The following is an 8,970-nucleotide window of genomic DNA, read 5'->3' on the forward strand; positions in this document are numbered from 1 at the left end:
TTTAACGAGCCTAGCGATAGTGAAACTCGTTCTTGTCTGTTATGGACAAGTTTGTCGCTATTAGGTTTTAACGAGTTTAACAACAAAGATAACTCGATCCTTTTCAATTTTAGAGAGTCTGAAAAGGAACTTAAAGGAAACTCCAAAATCCTTTTTCGTCATCTAATCCCTTAAGTCCAAAAAAGTATAAAATAATACAAAAGGAATGAATTTTCGGTAATTTTAACGAGCTTAACAAAACAAGCGCTCGATCTTTTTGTGTAATAATCCCTCAGGTCCAAAAAGATTAAAATCTAAAGGAGGGATAGCACTTCCGGTCACTTTAATGCGCTGGAGAGGCCAATGGCTCGGCAATCTTTTCATATTTCACGAGTTAGTTGAAAAAAGCTTAAAGGAGACTCGTTTTTTGAGGAACGAGTGATAAATTCGGGTAGCAGTTGATTCCAGGTAAGGTTTGGAATCTTCCAATCACGGCAGTGTCACAAGGATGGCTAACAGGATCACTCTTCACAGCTGCTTCTCAAAAGGGTAAACAATCAAGTGGAGGTGATTGATCGGCCAATACAGAGTGGAGGTGATGATGAGAACACAACCAAGGCTTCAAAGGCTGAAGTAATACATTCACGATGGTTATTTACCGGAAATTGGTTCATTTTTTAATGAGCTTAAACGCTGGGGGAAACACTTGCTCATTGCTTATGTTTATTTTTTAACGAGCTTGAATTCTGCGTTAAAACTGCTCGAGGCAGGTTTATTTTTTAACGAGCTTGAACCCTGTGGTAACATTGCTCATGGCGGGTTTATTTTTTAATGAGATTGAACCCTGTGGTAACACTGCTCGTTGCAGGTTTATTTTTTAATGAGCTTGAACCCTGCAGTAACACTGCTCATGATAAGTTTGCATGCCCCCAGCATAATAACGCAAATCGAGGTGCATGCCCCCAAGCTTCATTGCATTCATCTCGGTGGTTGGAATGAAGCTTTACCTTCGAGATCTTCAAAAGACTCGACTTTGATTTTATGATATCGTAATCAAAGATTCGATTTGGAATGGGAGTCGTTTTATTTTTTAATGAGGTTGACACAATAAAAGAACTATCCTCATGACTCCTTGTTTCATTTTTTAATGAGGTCGACACAAGATAAGAACCATCCTCGGAATCCACCGTATTTACAGTATTTGATAGAAAATCAAAAACTGAAGGATGATTAAGGTTGCTGGAATAATCTTTGTTGTAATCCGGAAGATGGGAGCGATGGTGGTAATCTTCCCATGGTGCCTCTCCTATCATCATTGATTGAATGATTATGATTCCTTCGTCTATAGAATGTACATGCGATGAAGGATCTGAAGAGGTGCCATATTCCTTAGAACTATCTATCCAAACACTCGATGAGCATTGATTTGGGTTTTCCCCCCAAGCCAAGAAAATTGATTGCTACAATATTTCTAAAATGGCGATGATCCATGCCGACAAAATGTTTAGGAATCTTCCGAATCCATTAGATAAAGAAGATTTCATATTGCAGGTTTCCACTGTGGCCACTTCTGCAAAATTACTCTGAGGCGGTAGGGCAAAAGTACCCATTAAGGCAGGGTCTTTTAGGAGGCCTACTCCAATATTTTGAAGCGAATGATTTCTTCCATGGATCATTGGAATGCTTCCCGTAACTTGTGAATTGTCGGGGAGAAATGTTTGTTGGTCGACGATTGTAATTCCTCCTTGGAAGGGAAATGCAATCTTCCTGAAGTAGGTCGACACAACTACGACCATGGCATATATCCAGGGCCTTCCTAGTAGGATGTTGTAATCGAGGTTTCCGTCGATTACTTCAACATCAATTTCTACTGTTTTGCCCCCCAGTTCAACTTGCAAGTTACTTAAAATCCCATATGGAGTGTATGATCGTCCATCAAATGATTTTAACATCGTTGACGATCGTGACAAGGGTGGTCAGCCTAAATTTTTCCAACAACTCATCGACATAATACATGTAGATGCCCCCTCATCAATAATTTTTCGATGAACAATTTTGTTGAGGGCTTTCACTTGGAGAAGGAAAGCTAGTTGAGCTGGTAACTGAGGGTCATATCCTTTATGATCAAAGGCCACAAGATTGGAATCCATTGGGTCAATCCCACCTATTGTTGATAATAAAGCTTGCTTTTGGGAGGGGCAATTTTGCGGTACCTCAAGTGTCGACATAGCAGACGGCGATTGGGCCACCTCTACTATATTATAATTCTGTGCTACTTTTGCACAAGGATTAAATGTCGATTTGTGTACTACTCCCTTTGGCAACTTTATCATTGGTTCAGGAATGATGGTTGGCACAACTTCGGTCAAAGTTGTTGTCAAACTACTAGGTTGTTCATTAGCCTTGTTATTCGACAGCTGTGGATTCCCGTAATCTTTATTGCTTTTCAAAGCATCAATTTTCTGCTTTGAGATAGACAACATAAGCACTTGGGATCGGGAAGCATTTTGATTAGCAACCAGTTTGGTTCCCGGGTTTGGAAACGGATCAGTCAATACTGCTGAGGTTTTTGAACTCTTAAAGAGTTTCTTAAATTTGGCTTTATGTGGACAATCTCTCATTCGATGATCCTCATCACAAATCTGACACCCTATAGGGGGTTTCCTTTGCCCATAAGGGTTTGCAGAAGGTTTTTCAGGAGATGACTCATCCTGCTTCTTTTTTCTCCCTTTCTTTTTCTTCTTGCCCCCTGGTTGCTTCAGTTGTTTGCCCTTGTCAGTCGACATGGCATTTACCTCCGAGGCAAGAAGTTCTTCATTTGCATTTTGATCAGAAATCTTACGGGCTTTCTTAGATGTAGCCTTTGTTGATTTCGTGCTTGTCGTACCTATCATGCCATCACCGGCATGAGAGTCTTTGTTTGATTTAGGAGGGGGAGGAACGGAAAATTCCGGTCTAGGAGCATCAGGTATTTTATCGTAGAGCATGCCAGACTGAGTATAGATCAAGTCTAGATATTGTGCACGAGCAATAACTTGCTCTTCAGTGACGACTCCTCCCTTTGCCACATCTTCTGTGATAGAAGGTAATAATGACTTAATAAACCATTCAGCTAGCAGCTGATCAGGAACATATGTTTTTACCATTCTGTGACGACGTCGCCACTCATGAATATGATCATATATGTCAGTGGTCGTTGTCTATTTGAAATTGGTAAGAAGCTCTGTTCCTGTTTCGTACCTTATTGGTAACTGAAAATGGGTTAAAAAGGTTGTGGCTAGGGTGCTGAAGTTATCGAATGAAGCTCTAGGCAATTCGATATATCATTTTGTTGCTAGACCAGTTAATGTTCGCTGAAAAAGGTGAAGCCTAATTGAATCATCGTTTAGAGTGTTAGATGAACACCACAGATGAAAGGTCATCACATGATTCGACGGGTCTTCACCGGATTTCCATTAAATTTAGGAATATCTGACAGAAGTTTATGCGAAATCACCGGCCACCAAGGGGCATAAGCAATTGGATCATTCGCCAGCCGGTTTAGATCTGGTAATTCTAGAGTTGCTACAAAGGGCAACTGTTGATTCAGGTTAGGCGAAGCATACCCAGGATAAGATGGAATCGCCTGGGCAGTGGGTCTTTGGATACCAGTATAATGTATTTGATGCTGGTAGCTTTGATAAGGTTGATGGGCATAACCATTATAATATGGTTGTTGATAACCGCTTTGGAAATGCAGTTGCCCATTACTTACAAAGACTTGTTGCTCAGGTCCTTGATATGATTGCTGGAATGGCGGTTGTTGAGATTGAATCAGCCATGGTTGTTGGACCATTTGCTGTTGCCCAATATTGGATGATTGACCAAGATGAGGAGTCATAGTACTTGTTTGAGCCTGATTCGCTCCAGATAAGGAGGCACTAACCTGAGGTTGTGATTGAGTCGTTGAGACAAGAGGCTGTTGTATTGCAACCTGAGAAACTTGGGGTTGACATACAACAGGTAGCGCTTGTACTTGCGACGCAGTCACCATAGCAGGTATAGTGGGAATATTCGACACAGGGTGGACTGGTTGCATTGAATATACAACCCTTGGTTGCTGAGGTAGTATTGGTACCCAACCGCTGGATGTAATTCCAGTTTGACCTGAACTTTGTTGTAAACTCTCATATGGTTGTTCTCCGGGAGGGAACAATGAAAAGGCATACTGCCTTCCATATGGTGGCAATCCAGTACTTAAAGGGTAGATTATCCTTTGAAGACACATTGGATCAATTTGTTGAGTTTCAACATAAGAAATACCAGATGATAATCCAGATGAAGAAATAGGAACTAACCATGTCGTCGAAACAGTTCTTGATTGGACTCTGGCTTGTTGATAACTTGTCGGGACAGATGGTATACCGGCGAACATCGTTGGAGTAGCAGCAGGAGGCTCTGCCGCTGCTGCGTCAGATGACACAGTCCTGGATGTCGACGGTTGTTAAGACATATCTAGTCTATCCAAAAGATTTCCTGGAGATTCTACAAGAACTTGCGATGAAGGGAGATTAACTTCTAAGACCAACGAGGGAACAGTGATGTTATTCCGATTAAAATAAATTTTAGATGCTTTGACACAACTTGTTTTTTCAATTTTTAAGAGTCGAGAAAAAACAAAAGTTGACTCTAGTCGCCTTCGATTTTTAATGAGCCTGAAGTGACAAGTGCTCAGATGGACCTTTTCCTTTAAGGAGTCTGAAAAGGAACGAAAGATACTACTCTGGAAATCTAGATAGAGGGATTACCAAACCAATCACAAAGCTGCAGAATAATTTTTACAGTACGGCATTCAATCTTCCCGAATGCTGTGTTCAGTGCATTACGATCGATAGGGCGGCAGACACGGCTTCCTATGGATAAAGGATAAAGCCTATTGTGGTCTCCCAAAATATACTCGACGGTATGTGGGAGCACAAGTCCGTACTGGCACTTATCATCTCAAAGTGGAGGAATCACCCAACCAACAGTGAAAATAACAGTTACCAGGCTTTACGACGCCAGAATACGTCTTTAGCCTAGACTTCTAAATGTTGTGTGTTAGGTTCCAAAGCGTTTTTAGATTCATTAAATTTATTTTATAGTTGATCTTGCTTAAGAAATTTTCCTTTCAGGTTCACCGCGCGATGTAGATGTACAATTCCTAAAATGCAATCTAAGATGATAAACAGTCGTTTAATCTTCTTTTTGCAATGAAAATCCTAGCTACTAAGGAAAGAGAGATGATTTTCTTTCAACAAAGAGCAGAGAGCACACATTAGATGCACAGTCCTAAATCAAACCAACAAACAGTCTAAATGCAAATGCACATGCATGTATTTGTTTTCAGCCTTCTTAATGTGTGAATGATAAAAATAAATCTAATGCGCAAATCTGAATTATTTTTCAAAGTGACAATTACTAACAAGCTTCTTTTCAAAACAAAATGAGGACAATGACAACACTTTGCGATTTGGAATTGAAAACTTGCCTTCGACACTAGAAAAACCACTAATTCAGATCAAATACAATAGTAACAGGGTAATCAACTATCAATAACAACCAAATTCTCTTCTATGACTGAAAACGACACTTGCGACACTTTCAAATCCAGAAACGACAGTACAATTATGCTACTTCTTTGTAAAGGAGAACTGAAAATGACTCAAAAAATACATAAAAACACTTACAGTTCTTTGCACAATGGAGGTGGAATATCAGCAAGGAAAGGGGTTTGAAACAGAGGTGTACTGACTACAGGCAGCAAAACTCCTGAATAGATCTGAAAAGAGTGAACACAGAAACCAAAATTTAGGAACAATGCCTTGTCTGATCAGCGCACCTGTAACACAGTGAAACTGAAATGCAATGCACCTACTACACTCGGGAAGTGCGTTGCATTTGAAGTTCATAGAACAGACAGTGCGCTGGACCAGGGACGAGACTTTGATTGGATTCTAGGTCATAGTTTGCAGTTCAGTTCAGGGATTTTGGCCAAGCAAGTGGTAATCAGTAAATCAATCACAGGGGTAGATCTAAGGAGGTTACTAGAGCCACCACGAGGGCAATTAGAAAGCTTGTAAACCAATTGTTTAATTCATAAACAAAACCCGGAGATTGATTGAAGTAGCATTGATCTACTTTGCATTTGCAGAGCAAATGCAGTTCAAAGGCTAGCTGGCTTGACTTCAGGCTCCGTATGTAAGTTTATAAAGTAAAAAAATGTAGAGGAAAAAACAATCTACTCACTCCCTAGTGGAGTCGCCATTTTGTTACCGGGAATAGTGTCTATGCAAAACTGCTAATCCCACTAAGGCTGGTAGTTACCTTAGAAACAAAAAAAGTAAAACCACTTTCATTTTCCTTTATGAAAGATAGATGAGAGAAGAATAAAAGAGACCAACCTCTGTCTTGCGTTTGGTTCTTTGCTCGATTCCTCTCTCTTTTGATAGTCCTTTGCTACTTGATTTCTTGTATACCCAGCTTCACAGAGTACCTGTAGAATAAAAGCATCATAACACTATACGAGAACATGGATCTATTATCATAAGCAATATAGGATCAGATGTATATTAACCACACAAATGCATAAAACATCAATCACACAAGTGTATGGAGGAAAACTAGAATAGTTTTATTGATAATCAAGAAAGAGCCAAGAGAATTACAACCAATTGTTCTGACCCAACATCATCCTCTTAACAAGTAAGCCCTTCTTCACCTCATGAAAAGCTTAGATCACCCAACACTATGATGTTGCCTCAAGAAACCAACAGCAATTCCTTACAAGAGGAAAAATTCCAGCCTCTCCCCTCTAGATCTCTGGGATGAGAGATTTATATATAGATATTTGCAGAGGTGTGAGTCAGCTCTGGGTTTTTGATTAGTGTCTTCTCTCTGATAGTTCTTGATTCCACTTGGAGATCTCATTGATCTCTTACTCATCCTTGGGCGATTCTGAGAGGCAAGTGTCACAAGAGAAGTTTCTGGAAGATTCCATGATCATCCACCTCGTAAACTGTCTCCGCCACTTGTCTTTTCTCGTCCATCGCACCCCATAGAAGGGCTTTTTGAAATGCAACGCACTTCCCGTGTGTACAAGGTGAGATGCATCGCACCCTGGCCATGGAGCAAGTGAAATGATCCAGTTTTGACCAGTTCTGAGTAGTTTTTCATGGAGAACTTCTGGGAGATGATGTAATTAGTTGACCTTGTTCTTTTAGGGGTTGGAACAACACCTTTAGGGACTTAGGATCCCTTAGTTTATGGACATTTATCATTGGGGTTGTAGTGCCCAAAAATGTCTATAACACCACATAATCCTCCAATCGTGCAGTTTCCCAACCCGGGAAGTGTATTTTATAGTCATGTTCCTCCTTTCAGCTGCCTGGAGTGCTAAGAATATGCTACCCTCATACAATCACCTAGCCAGATCACTGGTGTATGGCATCAATTGGCTTCCATTCACCTTTCTTTGGAAGGGATCTCCATTCAATTTAACCAACTGAACTAATCCGCCATCGGTAATCTCCTTAATGACATAGGGCCCTAGCCAGTGCATTATGAACTTCCCTGGAAATTTATCAAACTTACTATCATATAACAAAACTAGATCGTTTACCTTAAAGGTGCACAACTTAATGTGCCAATCATGCCATGCTTTTTCGTGCTGCTTTTGGACCTGTTGGTCAAATCCAACTAGAAATCTCTCTTCCTCAAGCTCAGCAAGCTACATGAGCCTCTCTTCCAGGACTCTGCAATCTGTCATACCCGTGAGTGCTGCTATGCGCAGACTAGGCATAATGTATTACATGGGCATCACTGCTTCAACACCATATACAAGCCTAAAGGGTGTTTGTCCAACCAACCTTTTGCATGTCATTTGATAGGCCCATAGTACGACGGGTATGCACAGGTCCCAATCACTTTGCTGAGCATTGCAAACCATGGTCAGTGCATTCTCCAACAACTTATTGAATGCTTCCCATTAGCATGTGGGTGATAAGGCATGATTTTCTGGTGATATACCTAAAATTCCTTCGTCAACGCACTGAACGTTTCATTTAGAAAGTGCATACCATGATCACTCCTCAAAATCTTTGGACACCCAAATTGCGTCAGTACATACTCAAAGAGGAACTTAGCAGTATTCATGCCTATGCAGTCCTTCACAGGTTGTGCCTTCGCCCATCGAGTCAAATACTTATTCACGGTGATAATGTACTGCGCTCCCATCTTCTTTCCTTAGGGCTGAATTGGTCCCACAAAATCTATTGCCCATTTCTCAAAAGATTGCAACATCATCTATGGGTTCAGAGGTAGCTCATCCCTCCGCGATGGCCTGCTAGTCCTTTGACACACATCACATGCCTTACAGTAAGATTTTGAATCCTGATGGAGGGTTGGCCACCACAACCCTGCACGTAGAATATTCTACGTGGTCGCCCTTCCTGCATAATGCCCTCCCGCGACGCCCCCATGAGCATCCATGAGGATACTTCTCCTTTCAAACTCCAATACATATCTTCATAATAATTTGTCAGAACCCATTTTGTACAGATGTCTGGAAATGACAGAAAAGTCTGTCGTGTGTACCACTAACTCCTTTTTCCGTTGGATGGTGTAACCTTCCGGGGTAGTTCTTGTCGTTAGGAAGTGTGTGATGTCTTCAAAGTTACCATCTGCGACACGCACTGAAAATATTTGCATGTATGACAATCCCTCCTCCAAATTAGTGGGATCTTCCCCTGTTTCAATACGTGACAGATGGTCTGGTCCCACATTGAGTCATCTAGGCTTCACAATAACCTCAAAATCATACTCCTTGAACAATAACAACCACCTATAGATTCTCCCCGCCAACACAGGCTTATTGACGAGGTATTTCAATGCAGAATGATCCATATACATCTTAAAATGTCCACCCAGCAAATAGTGTCTAAAATTCTAGAGCGCGTATACCATGGCTAACCC

This window comes from Pinus tabuliformis, chromosome 4_1, assembly GCF_031772625.1.
Source record: "Pinus tabuliformis cultivar Carrire ecotype Pingquan chromosome 4_1, CPIR1, whole genome shotgun sequence".
In the NCBI taxonomy this organism is placed as follows: domain Eukaryota; kingdom Viridiplantae; phylum Streptophyta; class Pinopsida; order Pinales; family Pinaceae; genus Pinus; species Pinus tabuliformis.